At 30.5% G+C, this 19,116-nt stretch overlaps 1 long non-coding RNA gene across 1 annotated transcript; it reads left to right on the plus strand.

Moving 5' to 3' along the window:
• The first annotated feature begins 8,011 nt into the window (after positions 1-8,011).
• Positions 8,012-11,794, plus strand: LOC127715497 (uncharacterized). Its single transcript, XR_007988449.1, has 3 exons — positions 8,012-8,342; positions 9,021-9,167; positions 11,678-11,794. It is a non-coding gene; the product is annotated as an uncharacterized LOC127715497 (long non-coding RNA).
• The last annotated feature ends 7,322 nt before the right edge of the window (positions 11,795-19,116 follow it).

Below are 19,116 nucleotides of genomic sequence, written 5' to 3' on the forward strand. Positions count from 1 at the left end.
TTTCTATTAAAGTCATACATGACAGTCAGTTTAAATTGAGCTGTGAATTTGCAATATAAGTCGCATTATGCTCAGATAGGACTGTTTTTACTACAAATTGACCAAGGATTAAGAATTAAGCAAATCAAAAGACTTCTAAAAACTTGTTTGTCTCTTTAGGTGTCAGACCACCAATTCACTCCCTCCAATTTAGAACGTATTTAAAAGTAGCCCTTCTCTGACACAAAATAGTGCTTTTGATATCATTGTTTACTTAAACTAACCAACAAATTTGCAGAAATGAAACTTTTGGTGGAATAGAAATATATTTAGACCATTTTGAGTCAAATATTATTTGTCTATGAGTTTGCATTAAAAATTGAGGAGCAATGCGCTCCATAGTACACTAATTTAAGATTTCTAGAAAACCAGGAGTTATTTTAGTATTACTTGTCTTGTGATGGGCAATTGTTTCTTAGAAGATTTTAAACATGGGTTGAAAATTGGCATGTATAAAGGTGATACATGTACAATTTAGGATATACCTGGTTTCTATGAAGTAAAACTTAAGGTAAAAAATTAAGAAAGCTGTGAAAATTGCAAAATTTGGTTGAATAGATAGGGATTTTGAATTGGTGGTCTAACACCTATAACACAAACATTTTAAAACGTCAATGAAGTCGTTTATGCATCACTACAACCTGCTAGAATTGGCGTAAAAAGTACCATCAAGATTTTTTAAAAGATATAGTTGAACTCTTTTATCTTGAAAGTTTCCAATTCTTCCATAAACATAGAATATATGGCGAATGATTGATTAATTGATTGATTGATTGATTGATTGATTGATTGATTGATTGATTGATTGATTGGTTGTTGCTTGCTTAATTCTGTGTCTGGCTAATGCGATCCATGTTTGAATGAGAAAAGAGGCGTTAGTGATTTGAATTCTTTAACATTTTATGAACAAACAATTTCCGTAAACGACTTTCAAGCTGTTTTTTTCAGATAAATTAAAGGAAGCACAAGTAATACCTCTGCATAAAAAATCAAACACTCTAGATAAAGGAAATTAAAGACCTGTAAGTATATTGCCCATGATTTATAAAAAAATTGGGAGGTCTATAGAAACTCAACTTGTGAAATATTTAAATTCTTTTTTTTCACATTTTTCTGTCAGCTTTTCGAAAAGGATATGGATGCCAAACCGCTTTATTAAAAATAATTGAAGATTGGAAAAAGGCTTTAGATCAGAATAAATATGTATCAGCTATATTAATGGACTTGTCCAAGGCTTTTGATTGCCTACCCCATGACCTCCTCCTACTAAAATTAAAATCCTATGGTGTCTCCCCCTATTCTCTTAAACCTTTGGAAAGTTGATTAACTAATAGAAAACAGTGTGTTAAAGTAGGTAATAATTCAAGCTACTGGCAATCAATGTTTAAAGGGGTGCCACAAGGGTCTATACAGGGGCCAACATTATTTAATATTTTTTTAAATGATATTTTCTATTTTATTCATGAAAGTGAACTCTATAATTATGCAGATGACAACACCCTTTCATACGCAGATAAAGACTTAGCTAGATTAATTAATACTCTAGAAGATGAAAGCAAAATTTTGATTAATTGGTTCTCAATAAATAAAATGAAAGCTAATCCAGAAAAATTTCAAGCGATAGCTGTAGGTAAAAAAAGTAAAGACAAAAACTTAATATTTAAATTAGAAGGTGATGATATAGAATGTGAAGATAACATTAAACTTCTAGGTGTAACAATAGATTTTAAACTAAATTTCAATGAAAATGTCTCTATAATATGTAAAAAAAAAGCATCTAAACAGCTAAATGTATTAAAAGAATTGGAAAACACCTGACTAAACTTGGAAAAATTAACAATTTATTATTCTTTCATAATGTCCAACTTTAATTACTGCCCACTAGTTTGACACTTTTGTGGGGAGGTTAACACAAAAATGATAGAGAAAATTCAAGAAAGAGCAATAAGATTTATCTATGAAGACTATTCAGCAAGTTATGAAGATCTACTCTGCAAATCAAAATTACCATGTTTAAAAATAAGAAGAATGCGATCATTGGCTATTGAAGTTTTCAAAATTATTAATAAAGATTGTCCTGTTTATCTCCATGATTTAATACACTTAAAGGAAAACACTTACTCTTTTAGATACCAGAATACAGCCGACCTACCACATGTAAGAACCTTCTACGTAATTTCATCTCTTGTAGAGGGTTGTCTCATTTGCAGTCATACCATATCTTCTTTTTTTATTATAATAATACCCCTTTAAATTCGTGTGCATGCAAACAATCTAATGTGACATAAATGTGGATAAATGCATCCAGTAATTTCGTTTATACATCAAAACCCTTTACGAGGGGGGAAAGTACAAAATCATTTATCGAACATCCTCTCATATAAATACGCATAGAAAGAGGATTTCGATCAATTTCTTCATATTTGATATCATATTCATAGCAAAAAATATAAAAAAAGTGTTACACAAGAAAACCTCGTGCTGATCCCGATACCCTTTCAAAAGTTCTAACAAGTATTCATTTTAAAGTAAACGAAGATCAGCAAAATATTGCCATGAGGTGTAACTTATATTCAACTTTGATTTCATAAAATTTTTAAGATGATTAATATTTTGAAGTTTAATCATTTAAATATTGCAACAGTATTAAAAGCTAATTTTTCCACACGATGCACCACTATCCCTCATCGTCGTCGATATTTTTCATATGTAACTTTCCGTAAAGAAAAGTAAAAGCAAAAACAGGTTCTTTTCCAATCATTGAAATTGTGAGGTAGACGTGTTCTTAAGGAAGGATATCCAGAAAAAGCGATTTGGAGGCACGATTTTTATATAGTAATATTTTCTTTGATGAAGAGACAATAACAAATGACAAATATATTACGTAGTGAAAGCACAATGAAAATTTGGAAAATAACTTAACCTGAAAGTTAACATATGATGCGTGTGATAAACATTCATGTTTGTTTTGTTTTCTTTTGATACAGAAATAAAAATTCAAATTTGGAACAGTTAGAATGTGTGAAAAAAGAAGTTAAACGATTGAAAAAAGAGACTGATGAAATGATAAGAACGCAGACGTGAGTATAAAACTTCAGCTCTTTACATCGACATTAGTATCACAATCATTATGAAAATTTTATTTCTCCTAAAACATAGCAAGGATTTTAAAATTTGTTATTGAATTATCGTTTATAATTTAAAAAGTTTGAAACAAAACAAAAAAGTCAGCTGCATTTGAACATATTCTTACAAACCGTGCAAGTTGTAAAATGGAAACGTTATTCGGTAAGATGAACGAATACTCGCTGTTGAAAGTCCTAATTTAACAAGGCTACCACAGAAGACTTCTTTTTAACAAATTTCAAAGTACACGCCATGATGAAAATAGATTTATTTCAGAAAAATTGCAGAAGGAAAATTGGAGATGTTAAGATCATTAAATCCTCCAGAAGAATCTATTGTACATATGGGGTCAAGAATTTTATCGGGAGTTAAGGTTTCCCTGCCAACTGATAGCAGTTCCATTTCAGATGTTATGGACTTTGTATTGGATCATATCCGAAAACTGAATGAAAGTCTGTATGTTAATTTATATTTTAACGTTATAAAAAATAATATTTTTGTGAAAGTACTGTTATTACTATAATTTTTCATTTCTGATATTTTACATTTCAAAAAATATCATATTTTAGTTGTTATTAAAGAGGATACAAAAAATTAAAATAACTCCGAGAATCATCAAGACATTTGTATTGTTGGATGAAACATTGGGAAAGGATGGATTAGAATAAGTTTGGGTTTCGGGACAAAATGTGAGAAGTATGTGACGGCATCAATTGGTGATTTGATGGTTGCAAATTAAATTTACTGGCGACGCGTTATCGGAGACAGTAAACGGGTATTTGCGACCATCAAATCACCAATTGATGCCGTCGGAGCTTAAAATACAATATTGTTATCTCCATTCTAATGAAACTGACAGAAAACAACGTCAAATCATACATTTAAAATCTGCCATACGTCGTCTGCGCTTGCGCGTACGTTTTCATAGCATCCATTGTGAATAGATGCCATGAAAATTGGTGACGTTATCCAATCAAAATGAACGTTACAAACTATGTTGCATTTGAATAGTGCTCCAAGTATACCTATTTCAATTTATTTCAATTTCATGAACGTCAGACAAGTAACTTGCGGTATTCTTCATGAACAGTGATGAAATATAAGAAATGAAGATAATAAATTATTCTTACTTGCGTAGGTTGTAAGGCAATGTTGCACCGTTGAAATCATCTTTTTTCAACTCTGATGTACTAGAGAGACATAGTTCTCTTAAGAGATAGGGGCAATTTCTCCTGAATTTATTACACACAAGGGTCATTTTAGGGTGTCTTTTAATCTTCATTTTTAAAATTCACAGTATCCTAGCAACATGTCCTTACTTAAAGATTCTAACAAAAGTACTGTTTATTTCTAAACATATCACCCAAAACAGATTGATCAATTTTCAAAATTATTATTTTTAAATCGTGTATAAAAGACATTCTTGAATAAAAAAAAAATGTTGGTAGTGAGGCTTAATTTTTTCTTTCCTGTGTAAATTAATTTATTTTTGTTAGCAACGTACTCGGAAGAATTTTTTACGATACCATGTCAAATTAGCAATATGTTTTAGCAAAACGCATTCTTTGGCAAAATGAGGTGCTGAATAACAACATGAATTTTAGAAATATGTATGTTGAAAATTGTCTAAAGTAATGATAACACTCTATAATGTTATATTTAGTATAGGATTTGACAACTTTTAGATTGCTGAGTGAAATAATGTTAAGGTAAAAGAAATTAATTTTATATTTTACTTGTTTTTGTAATCTTTTAATTTTTCTCCTGTAAGTGCTTTCATACAAAACGTCCTTCAAAGTGAAAAGGTTAAATTGGAAGACCTTACAAATACACAGACGGAGACAAACAGAACCAGTAAACAACTCATACATTTTATCGAGGAACAGAAGAAAAACATGTAAGTCAGATTATTATTTTAAAGTAGTAATTCATTATTGTCAAACAACTTTTTAACTAACCAAATATTTTCATCGAAAACTGGCAATCGTACCCAATTAAGATTATAGTCGAACGCACCTTCTATAAGTGCGGATATGGATCTAATAACGTCAGTGTTTACTGGCTAGTGATACAGTAGTAGGAATACTTAGATCACTGGTCACCGCGGTCTCAAAAAAGTTTATTGATCCATTGTTTGATAATGGTAATTCATTTAGTCAATTGTTAAACACATCTGCTACAGCTTTTCAGTCCTACTAAGACTCTTCTGTTGCATTCGGTTTCTTTTCTTTACACAATGTACACCTGCAGATATTTACATACAGTAATCACTTGATTAATGTACAGCATTACTTGAAAAGGGATTGGACAGAATTTGATTGAGTAAAACGACATGTCTTAACTTCATGAATTACTGGATTGTAGATAGCTGACCTATTTAACAATATAAAAGTTAAAAGATACGGTAAAATTTCCAATGAGATCACTTTCCCCAAAAAACCACATTTCACCAAAACTACATGTCACATTACGATAATCAACAACGAGGAAAATCCATAAAGTTCATTTCATTAAAGGTGCAAAGTTCACCGCACAACATGTGCATCTCGACAAGTAGTGTTAAATCAGTGACACTAGAAGCCTAAATATTCGGAAATCCAAAACCTGATCCAAACAGGGTATACGTCTATCAAAGGTCCCGGAATGACGAAATGTGATATAGTTCAAAACAGAAAATCAACTGTATAGTCAATAATTTTTGAAAGGTATCTTTAGTTTATTGATTCATACTCAAACAATAAACGACAATCCAATAATGGTTCTTACCAACCAACCCCAACTACTTGATAACAACTTTAGGGCTTAAACAGATACACAAATAATGTGGCGGGGTTGTTTGTAAGCGCCCAAACAAAATGTTACCCTTACCTGCAGCAGTGATGTAACACCAGAATATTAGAACAAAAAAACCAAAACAAATTTAAATGGATTTAATTCCCGGATCGATGTTAAGCACAAAAAAATACGAAAAATTAAAGACAAATGCAAAAAAAACTCATCAGTCGAAAATAAACTGATAACCCCATGGCAAAAAAAGAAAGAAAAAGAACAGTAGATGGAGAGATGGAGAGTTGTCTCATTTGCATTCATATCACATCTTCTTATTTATACAATAGACAAACAACCGTATACAAAACAAACCATAGAAAACTAAAAACTGAGCAACACGATCCGCACCAAAATCGGAAGTGGTCTCATGTGCTCCGGAAGGGTAAGCAGAAACTGCTGCAACTGTTTTCATTCGAGCGCCAATAGTGTTTCTTATGCAGACGAAACGCACGTCTAGTGTAGTACATTTATAAGTCTTTTATATTTGAGCAGTAGCTTTTTAAAGGACTGAAAATTAGAAAAGAAGACAATATCACTTTTGATGTCAAATTTATAAATTTGAACTTTTAAATTTTGAATACTAGTATACCGTACTTGATGCTGACATATTCTAATAACGTATTGAAAGTTACAGCCCCAAACAGGATAGAATTATCTTTATTCACATTCTGTATGTGCCTGTCCCGAGTCAGGATCATGTCTCAAGTCAGGAACCTGTATGTCAGTGGTTGTCGTTGATTCATGTCCGTCATTTTTGATTTTCTGAAATTTTTTTGTTAGAAATTAAGCCGTTAGTTTTCTCAATTTAATTGTTACATATGTTTCATGTTAAGGCCTATGTTTTTATAGTAATTAAGATTATAAGACAATGTTGACTGCTTTACCTCTATTTTTGACATTTTTACCTATTATGTCTGTTTGTTCTGTTCACACATTTTTGTCAATATAATGGAATTATATGCGACTGTCATACAAGTATGAGGATTAGCTAGCTATAAAACCAGGTTAAATCCACCATTTTGTACATAAGAAAATGTCTGTAAAAGTCAGGAATATGACAGTTGTTTTTTTCCAATCGTTTGATGTGTTTGAGCTTTTGATTTTGCCATGTGATAAGGGACTTTCCGATTTGAATTTTCTCGGAGTTCGGTATTTTTGTTAGTTTACTTTTTTTTCACACAATATTATTACATTCCTCATGTGTATATTTTATTTCCTGGAAAATCCGAGGAAATCTATCGCGATTGTTATTCTAAACTTATTTCAGGTTTATGATTGATTTTCTAAGCTCAATTTAGTTTGTGTAGATGAACAAATTGTTTTAACCAACCGCGGTTTCTACATCCTAGGCTTCCATATGTTTGTGTTTGAGCATTCATGATGAAGTTTGAATAAAACAAGCGCGTTGAACACATGAAATTCATAATTGTTTATTTTCTATTTACAGTTCGTGTTGACTTTGAAAAATCATGTTTTTAGACTCGCGGATGTTAAAGTTTTTGTCTGACTAAAGCATGGTGGCGAAATATTCAGTCAGTATAATACTCTAAGGAATACAAATTGTACTTGCGAAGTAGAAAAATAGTTATATAAATTTCTGCATAAAAAACCAACACTAAAATATTATGTTGATAAAGATCAAATTTCCTTTAGAAAAAGCGTCCTGAAAATTGAAAACTAGTATATGCATTTTCCTCATTTTTGAAGACCGTACGAATGCCTTTAATTGCCAATATCAACTTCATTTCAACTTTGGTGGATATTTAACTCATTGGCAATCATACCACATCTTTTTGTTATTTAGAATCAAGATTTTTATGACAATTGTGTATCGAATGATATTTCTTTGTATGAATAGTTGATTCTCAGAACAATTACTCCATGCAGAAATTTCAAATTAATGTAGAAGTGCTTATTAATAGAATAGTGAAAACCTCGGGGACAGAACGTCAACCAGAGTGGCATCGACACAGTTACTGTTATAAATCATGAAAGACACCATGCTAAATCTGAAAATATACATACCTAGAAGCTTAAGAAAAACATTAGTATTTCGAACAAGATTTCACATTTTTTGAACAGTTGATTAACAAAAAATGAGTGTTCTAAGATAAATTAAACTGAATTTTTACTTTTCTAAGTAATTCATCTTGATGTTATAGACTTGGGTTAAAGAATTAAATAAAGACAAGAAAAGAACAACTGCAAAAACAGGAAGATTTAAATTATGATGTTAATCAACAATTTAAGGATTTACAAGAGAGGACACGTCGATATCAACTCGAAAATAATCAGACTGAAGAAAGGTATCAACTTGTTTGTAAGGAGATGGATGACTTAAAACTCAGGTAGATACGAAAAATACAAATGCAGTATGAATCTGGTAATATCTTTTGAAAATGTAGCCTCGGTTACAAATATATCATTGCATTATGATGGTCAAGATAAGCAAAATTCTATAGAGTCTCTGTCAACCCGTAACCTGACGCAGGTCATGACAAAAAAACGTTCCCGACAAAATGGACTTAAAATTGATGTAGAAATATCTCAAATGGTTTTAAACAGACATGTAGGTTACGTGAAATCTGCAAAGTGCAATTTTTATTATATTTGACACAATCAGGCATGGCTTTATAAATTATTTATACAGAGAGAGAAGGGGAAGGAGATAATGAAGATATGTGAAACAGCAAACCATACGATGAACATTCAAAAATAGAATTAAATAAAACTAAGAATTAGCTTAATGACTATATTAAACATACAGTTTGATCAATAGGCACAGATAGTACATACTGAGTTATGATAACAAAATTTTCAAATAAAATAGTAAAAAAACATGATTGAATATTAGCAAGGAAGCATTTAAGAAAAACCCAAAAAATTTACAATATCGATACCATTGCAAAATAAAGATAGTTTCGATAAAACTAGTGGATGGTTGGTTGGCTTTTTGTTCAAGTTGCACGCTAAACTTTTAAACAAATTTAATTGACAAAAGTAGTAATTGACTATATTGATTGTAGAATACAACAAGATTTTCATCAATTAAATCAGAAAGATGAAGTAATAACAAATCTAGAAAAGATGAATTGTCACCAAAAAGATGCGATCGATAACCAAGAAGAAGTAATTATGGTCCTTTGTAAAGAGAATGACGATCTACAAACGAGGTTTGTATTATTTCAATAATCTGATTTTCAATCAGAATGGATAACAGGATTATGTATGATACTTTGTTTTCTCTAAAATTGAGTACAATGTTAAGCCTTGATCTCTTTATATTAATTTTATACCTTGTAGTTAGTACAAGCTAGTATCTATATAAATTTGCCGTTGTTGTTATTTGGACAATGCTTGTCGACTTAAGTAGTCACTCGTGTGTAAATATTTTTAAGAAATCGTCTAAATCACTTCTAAACACCTTGTGTCAACCGGAACAGACCTTTGCTCTGAAAAAAAACTTGGGTATTTGTACTTAAATTCATAGAATAACATTAAGCAGTTTTTATGGCCATTTTCCAAATCTGTATTGGAAAAATTAATTGATAAGATTTTCCTGCACACATCAGGTGTTTATAGATAACATTCATTATGCACAGTCGTGAGCAAAAAAAAACCAAAAATGTACAAATTTAAATTAATAAAAATAAAAACAACTTAAAACAAAAAACAAATACGATTTGTTTAACTGTTTCTGAATTCATTCACACTATTTTTTTTAAACCCAAATAATTAAAGATGTAATGTAGTATTCGTTGTATATGTAGTTTAACCCAATCGCAATTTCATTGTGTCTGTCCTAAGTCAGGAGCCTGTAGTTAAGTAGTTGTCATTGGTTGTCGTCTGTTAAATTCACTTTGTGTTTATTGTTTTGTCATGAATCAGGCCGATGTTTCTTTCTTGTTTAAACTGTTTCAAAATTTGACAAGTTGTTGCCTCTTATTACTAACTATATATAGTTATCAAAGGTACCAGGTTTCGGTTTTATTGCTGACTATACGGTATGAGTTTTGCTTATTGTTGAAATATGACTGCTTAAATATACACCATATTTGGTGTATAAGCTCTTCGTTTTTTAATACGATTTAGGTTTTCAATTGGTGTAGAACAAATGGTACTGTTAATGTTATTATTTTGACTCTTTGGATAGTAGTCTCATCGAAAATCATACCACATTTCCCTTCATGTATTCATTTCAAATAACATGTAAAGAAAGTTAAAACTTTGAAAAATAAATTTGCATGCCAAAGAGAGGCGAAAGATACCAAAGGGATATTCAAACTCATAAGTCAAAAATAAACTGACTAAAACTTGCTAAAAAAGATAAAAACCAAGAGACAAACAACAGTACACACAACACAACATAGAAAATTAAAGACTGAGCAACACCAACATCAGCCAACGATGTAAAAATATTCTGATGTGTGCTTATGTTATGATTATTTTTATACAACGTAGGATTACTCCTTTTAATGCTCAAACAAGATTTGTAAAGTTGATAAAAAAAACAGTTTTTATTAGGCAAATGATTAAAATATGCAGAAAATATATAGTAATCACCGTTCTACAAAACTGATGAAATTGGTATTTTGCATGTTAGTTGTAGCTTTATACAGTAACTTCAGATTTAGTGCATTCATAGATTGAGAAAAAAATTATATTTTTTTTCTCTGATATAACCTATAAAAACTTTTACATTTCAAAGAAAGGAAATAAACAATTTTACTACATGACCTTAATTATATTTTTTCATATCGGTACAATTTTAAACGAAATTTCTACGTGTCAATTTTATATATTTTGCAAAAATTTACATTGTAAATATAAATTGTTAAATTAGAGGCAATAGTTGATCATCGACGTCCGTCAGTCGCAAATCCATTTAGAATAATTGTATTATCATACATTTATTCTATGTATTATCAGATGATTAAGAACGTGATATATACTGGTGTCAAACATACATTGAACGTCCGAAAACAAATTTCTAAGATTTACAAACTAAGGTTTCAAGTTGCAGTTTTTCAAAGTCGTGATAGATAATACATTCGAAGATAAGCTGTGGTATTGAACTCCAAAAGCCGGACGTTTGCAGGTTTCTTTTACGAATTTTCGTATGTGTCAGTATAAGTGGAATACGTGGTAAAATATTTCTCTAATCCTTAATTATCTAGAAAACAGTTTTGTTTCAATGGTGAGCACCTCTTTATATAGTTACAAACAAATGAAAACAACTGTCCATATGGTACAAAAATGAGGTCTACTGCTGCCCAGAGTTATGATAACAGCCATTTCAAATGTTAACAATAATTATTATGACGTAATCTAGTGGGGTGACATAATCCAGATATCAATATCTCAACTGCCGTCAAAAGAAAGCGCTACCGATGGCTAGTTCTGGTATCGCGTTTATTTAATTAATTTGTTGCATAAATAAATAAAACTCGTCGGAAAGAGTGCAAATTGTTCTTTAACTGCTATTCCAGCTTATGGTTCCAAAAGATCACATTAAAACACAATAACGTTTGTTCATGGATCTTGAAGAGGTTTCAAACGACAAATTGAATATATTTCAACGCTCTGAAAACATAAACTTTGTTCAATTACATTTGTAGCTAAATAGCAAGCAGATAAAGTTAATGTGTTTTGTTCGGTTGAATATCTTCTCCATCTTTGTTAGATTGAGCAGTGTTGCAGGTGAAAAGTTAACGAAAGGAAATCCAGCTATTACAGATCTAATCCTAATCGTCCAATGAAAATTGGTGAGAAGTACGGTGAATTGTATGACAACGAATGGACGGATGCTTTGGAGAACATTAAAAGTGTAAAAAAGTACTACCATGGTCTGAAAGATTCGGAAATAGAGGAAATAATCATACATCATCTGCACAGATTATTGAAAGTAAATTTTAGATATATATTTACTAAATTCTTTAAGGGCTGTTTATAAGATAAATTTAGACCTCAAAACCCCAAATATAATGGCTTTAAGTCTAATATGATGTTCAGTATAATAGTTTAATTCCAACTGAATTATGAATTTTGTCTAGCTACAGATTTGAGGCTTCTTGTATAAAAGTTTTTATCGGGAACATAAAAACTAACTCTCGAATATAAGATTAATGCATCCAGTTATCGGGTTTTTTATTTTGGGCGTTCCAGGTGCAGATGGGTCAAGAGATGCGATTCGGATGCACGAGATTTTTATTTCATTTTGTTTACTCTTGTTATCATATTTTACTTAATTTGAACTTTATCGAGAAAGTGTGTACTATGTGCTATCAACTATTAAAACTTTCTTGTTGGTGTCTTTGTCAGATGAACTATCAACCTTACAAAATTATTTTTTGTTGGCGTCTTTGTCAAGTTTTACTATCAACTACAACAACTTTTTTGCTGCGTCTGTGATAGATTTATTTGTATGTTTGTTTGAATGCTTTAGTCATTTGTGTTTTATGTCTGTGATGTATGTTTACACAGTTTTGGCTGCTTGATCTTAATTGTTGTCACATTAACCCATTATGTCTGTTTTGGATTGCTCGCCCAATTGTTTCAATATAACGGAACTTTAAACAACTGTCATACAAATGGGGTGTTTGGCTAGCTATACAACTAGGTCTTCTGAAAATGCCTGTACCAAGTCAGGAATATGACAATTGTTTTCTATTCGTATCGTTGATTTATAAAGTCTAACGTTTGATTTTCGCAGATTTTAAGTTAGCTCGGGGATCGGTATTTTGTTATACTTTTTTGATTAATATATGATACGTTAAGCTTTAATTTACTAGATAACAATTAGACTTCCTCCGTTGAATTAACATAAAACAAAATTTTACCTTCAAACATCTCTTCGATATGTCTTTTCAATACATTACAATTCATAAAAACGTGTATCAGTATCTGTATCGTACTCCTATTCTTATCAGATCACACAGGAAATGTATTATAACAAGACAATAACATCTTCCTATATCTACATCTATCTGACCTCGATGAGAGGACTTGTTCAAAATTTATGTTTTAAGATGGCAACAAGGTCAATAAAGAAAATGGTAAACATTATTTTCTGTAAGAAATATTTCGAGTAGGTTGATAAATAATAATTCTAATATGACGACATATAGACCAATGTATAGTCAACCAGTATAATCCGTATAATCACAGTATAACTACTTTTACCGCAAACGCATTATTACACAAAATTGGCTGTTCTGCGTTACTCCCAGGTTATTTATACGACCAGGTAAACTCAATTTGCGACAGTAAAATCTACGTTTACGTATGTTAAGCTTCAAGTGCAATACGGTTATCTCTATTATAATGCAAAAATAAACAAATCAGCCGATTTTAATTATTATTTCTGTGGAATAAATCCGCCAAATGTTGTTATTTTCGTTGTCAACTAAACATGTTTAGGTCATATGTATGCCTCCGATGTCAAATGTTCACACGTAGCGTTTCCAGGCTTCTTGTACGCCTCAAAATGTAATAAAATTAGATAAAAAGAACATTCTTAGGTGAAAAATGTGAGCTTTTAAAATTTATTATTGAAGAATATTATATTATTAATATTATTATATTGGGGGTAAAACGGATCGGCCAAAACAGTATCGTGTGTACGGGCCTTTCACGGTTAACAAAAAAAATACCGTATTTGTCTTATAAGATTCGAAATAATTCATGGCATCCGTAGATTTGTTTTCATTCAACCATGGGTTGGGCATTTATATTCGTATTTTACTATTTCTCGGAATAAAATAATCGAATATAAATGCCCAACCCATGTTTAAATAAAAAAAAATCTACGGCTGCCACGAATTATTTCTTAAATCAAATTAGAATTGATAAAATTAATCAAAATAATTATCAAAATTATTATCCGATACACCTAATTTGAAGTTTCTGTCAGTGTACTAAATCCAAAGTCTTATGAGAGAGGCGGATTTATTAGAGTTTTTTCAAAATATGTTTCCGAATCCCATATTTTACTGCAAAGTAATATTGTACTATTCCATCGTTATAATTTTGGACAATAACTACTTTTTAAACTAAAGTCATATGCAATTGTTTTCAAACTGATGACAAAAGTACGAAGACGAAGCTACGTGTAATATTTACTAATAATAATTTATTTTACAATAATTGGTTCAGGTAAATTCTTCATACAAAAATATTCCCCACCACAAAAGAACAAGTAAAAGGACCTAATTTTCAAACTCTATTGACATATTTACAACTCTTCGTCTAATTATATTGCTTGATTTTTACATCTTTCAATTTTCTAGTCAATACTTTTGGTGTGCACTAAATACATTTGCACGGATATCCACAAAGCTATGATGACATTGTATTGTACCGAAGGCATTGTATGGGAAACAATAAAAGCCAAATATACTTTTTATTGAATCCAAATTATAGACGAGTGACATTAACCATAAAATTTCATTTTTAATGCAACCATATAACATACGGCTAAACCATATACCATTCGAAAGCACATAATCTTTACTATCTTTTTTGCCCGGCCGTCAAATATTCGTATGGTGCAATTTCCGTCAAATCACGATGAAAGGTCAAGGACAGACAATTTCTAATTATACAAGATGTCAGCATTTTTGCATATTCTGTCTTCTGAATAATGATATTTTGTATGGAAATAGAACAGATAATGATAGTTACTTATCAAAAGCACTTTGAAATATCAATATCGGATTTTTAACAAATAGCGCCGTTTTCCAGAAATTCCTGTGAAAATGATAAAAATGCGTGAAAACCAAACTTTTTGTCTGTGATTCAATTGATATTCACCATAAAACCAAATAACATATTTTATTTGGTGCTTAGGATGTTTTTGACATCATCAAATTACTGCAATTACGCTTCTTGTTATTTAAACAGCCAATTATAACAACCCATGCAGTTGCCCAAAATACCGTCATCTGCAAAAAGATATCCTTTTTAGCTGTTCTATGTTAAAACAAATTGTATGTAGTCAATATTAGGTTGAAAAAACATAAATCTTAAAAGTGTAAAAAGGTTAAAAGGATATAATACGCAGGAAATTCATGCTTTTAGGGCAAAGGTTTGGGAGCGAAATTTTTTCAATATTTATATGTTTTCTTGGTAGCTTATACTGAAGTGAAAGCTATTATAAGCTAGTCGCTGAAAATGTTCTTTATAACTGGCCGAAGTATTTAATCCTATCAAACTACGTAATTGCTTGTAAATAAATCGAGACATGTTGCAATCATATTTACTTACATTATTTTTTTTGATTTGGAAATTCTAGCAATTCGCTATAACAATACTTACACTTCCTGAATAGTCAACCTCTTACCAAACAAAGCAGTTTTGATATTAATGTTTACTTCAGCACATGTTGCAAATTAATTTGCTTAATAGAAAGTGAAATACAAATGCATTTGAACCACTTTCCTTTCAAATTTATTTGCTCATGGTTTAGCATGTAAATTTCAATGTCGATGTGCAACATATTAATATTTTCATTTAAGGTATTCAGAAAAACAGAGCGCTATTTTAGTAGATCGTCTGTCAAGCATTGATTAAATATTGGCATATTTTAAAAGATAGTTCATGGACGTTAAGAATATATATAGTTAAAATGAAGTTATTTTATTCTAAAATATTTATACAATTGTGAGAAATGAAAATTGTGGTTGAATTTATCAATGTTTTAATTGATTTTAGTGCGAAGATCTTAAAACAATAATAAGTGATATTAATTGACATGAAAAAAACGTACAAAATGGTATGTATAAGTGTAAAAAACATACTAGTAGGTTAAAATAACCTGACTAAAATTCAGATCTACCACGACTCGCCTGCTCATATATCGTATGAGGATGACGAAATCAGAGATCAGATTTTAATTAGAGTGCGGGTAACTTTATGAGATAGCTTAAAAGCAGGTATGTTATGGTAAATTTGAAGTGCTTACTATTTTTAATTCTTTTTGAAGACAAAAATCCCTTCATGTACAACCTCCATATGTGCACTTTTAAACTTTGAACTTCACCAAAATCTACCAAGCAATGTAGGCGGAATATTGCTCATTACAAAGTTTTTTTAGACTAACTATTTGATTTATGAATGGAACGAACAAATGAAAAATGACTTAAGGACAAGATGATTCCTACATTTCCGCTATATTATAGAGAGAGAGAGAGAAAGAGAGAGAGAGAGACGAGGTTTATAACAATTGTTTTCCATTCGTATGATGTGTTTGAGCTTTTGGTGTTGTCATTTGATAATGGAATTTCCGTTTTGAATTTCCTTAGAGTTCGGTATTTTTGTTGTTTTACTTTTTTTATATCTTGCATCGATATCTGAGTTTAAAGTTCTGTTGTCTTTTATTCGCTCAGCTTTGAACCATCTGGTTTACTTTTCTTTTGTTGAAAGAAGAAAGAATATGACAAGGAAGCCAAAAAAAAGCAAAATGATCCCTATTTGCAGATGGTGTTTTTAAGGCAACTGCAAAACTTCACTAGAAGGCTGCATTCTGACCTATATCATATTAATTGCAGTTTAAAATGATGAAAAAATTCTCTTGGCCTATAAACGATAAATCCATTCTATTTTTGTCATATAAATATTCAAACCTCAGGAATCATTTAGCTTTTATTGCAATTTTATCATTCTTGGAAGTTTTTTCAAGAAATGCAATTTTCTGTAAATATTGCGCAATCAGGTTCAGATAATTTTAAGAAAAAAAAATATCATACAAGTACTAGAAAAGGGCATTTTGTTTAATTCTACCAAAATTTAGGAATGTTCAGTTTTGACCTGGCCTTTGACCTTGATTATTTAACGAAAATTGCACTGTACGAATTATTGACGACCGGGCAAAACAGAAAGTACAGTTAAATAAGCTTACTAATGATAGCCGTATGTTAGGTGGGTGCATAAAAGTTGTTAACTAAGCGTCGTTTTGAAAACTGTCACTTGCCTATTAGTTGTTCTAATTTTCTTTATTTCATGTCATTAATTTAAAAAATATTTCTTTACTTTAAAAAAGACTGAAGACAATGTCTAACAAAATATTGATTACACAGGGAAATTTCATTCACATCAATTTCACGTGAATTTAAATGCATGTGAATCTCACGTGAAATTCACATGAATTTCATCTTAAACGAGCTTATACATGTTATAGGTGAAACTCACGTGAAATCAGTTTATGTGAGTTTCACGTGAATCTCATGTCAAACTCGTGTGAATTTCACATGAAAATCACATGATTTTTTTTCACGAGAAATTCACATCAATTTGAAAAATAACGTTATTCAAATAACATCTAAATTTTCGAATTTAATTAAAATCATGAAAAATACAATTTTTGTTTTTGGAAAAGTTCACGTGAAATTCACGTGAAGTTTTTCACGTGAGATTCATGTATAAGCTCGTTTGAGGTAAATCTCACTTGAAATGTTTTCGTGAATTTCAGGTGAGTTTCATGTGAAATTCACGTGAGCAAAATTTGCTTGTGTATAACGATCAAACATGATCTCAAAGAAAGATATGTTTATCTCCACGAAAAGAATAACTAGGATATTCCCTGCAACAAAAAAAGCCACATATAGTTTCATTTTAGTTTACACAATATTTAAAATTGGCCATCAGTTTTTATAAATTTTATACAAACAATTGATTAATGTTTTGATAACAACTACAAGGTCTTTGTGGTATTTCGAATTTTGCATTCCTGTGTTTGAGAAGAAACGCTGACATAGTTCTCATATCTTGAGGGTTTCTTTCATGTGAGACTATAAGAACAAGCAATACAAACAAACAACCTTCAATATGAGATGTTTCTAAGACAAGTTCATAAAAGAGCTTGAGTAAAAGGTTCTGTTATGGTTTGGTTGCTGTCTTATTGATGTTTAAATTCTCGTATCTGAATGCATAGAATATCCAATCTATCAAAGGTCTTTTATAAAAACTATCGTTAAAATCATTATATGTTATTATACTTATAAATGATTTTAAACTGAAATTAAGACAAAAATAAGGTAATACGTTCAGATATTTTCAAAACACCATCTATCTCGTCTTAATAAACCTTGATTTCGTAGTACCCTGCTTTATATATAAGATTCCTTCATTCTTACGCTTGCGCTAGTAACCTTCTAGTATACTGTAAATAAGAATATAGTGAACAGAAGAATAATTGTCAGCATTACTAATTAAGGAGTACTCTAATGAGATTGATAAATTTCAGTGCTGTTATGAAGACTGTTTGGCCAGGGCAGACCAGCAAATACAATCGCTAGGAAAGGCATTTGCTGAAACTATGTGTATGAGCTTAACTTCGGTACTTAATACAATTTTTAGATACAATAGTATTTCTCTTATACAAATCTTTTTGTCATAGTTAATCGTTGTTTGCTTAACATATTTATCCTATACAGTTATATTTATATCTTATCTTAAGACTATTTTAAAATGTTTTAACAACATACAAACTCTAGAACAAGTTTATCGCAATCTTGCTGATGTTTATATGATTATATGATTCTTCTGATTGTTATAAAGCTTAGTACATGTAATTATAATTTCACTCACAGGATGAAGAGATTATGAATCGTTCTGTTTTTAAAGAAGCATCTGCATTCAGAAAAGAAAGATCGAAGGAATTTGCAAATTTCTTATACCAAAATAAGGTAAACAGAATAATTAGTTTTTACTTGGGTTTGTATGAGGACAAAGCAAAAAGTCGTTATGGTCTCAACAATAACTTTTTAAAGTAAAAAGGTCCATTGTACCTAGAAGCAATAAACAGTCGTTATTATTACTTTGTTGATCATTACCTAATATCTTTGTCATAGTTTATCATAAGCCAAGGACTAAGTGGGAAGATTTTCCTACTATGAAGAAATTTTTCGAAATGTGTTACGATAGTTTCATATCGCCCAATTGACAACATACAACTGATTGCCATTAAAAATGAAGCCTTTATTACAAAAAGGCTTTGACCACCTTTATCGTTGGAAACATTTTAGGGAAACACACAAATATTTCAACTAAATCATAATGTTAAACTTTTCTTCAAATTTTTATTTAGTTTAAGTGAATTAAATTACAACTTTATATTTTTCTAAC

Source organism: Mytilus californianus, unplaced genomic scaffold, assembly GCF_021869535.1.
Source record: "Mytilus californianus isolate M0D057914Y unplaced genomic scaffold, xbMytCali1.0.p SCAF_9, whole genome shotgun sequence".
NCBI classification, from domain to species: domain Eukaryota; kingdom Metazoa; phylum Mollusca; class Bivalvia; order Mytilida; family Mytilidae; genus Mytilus; species Mytilus californianus.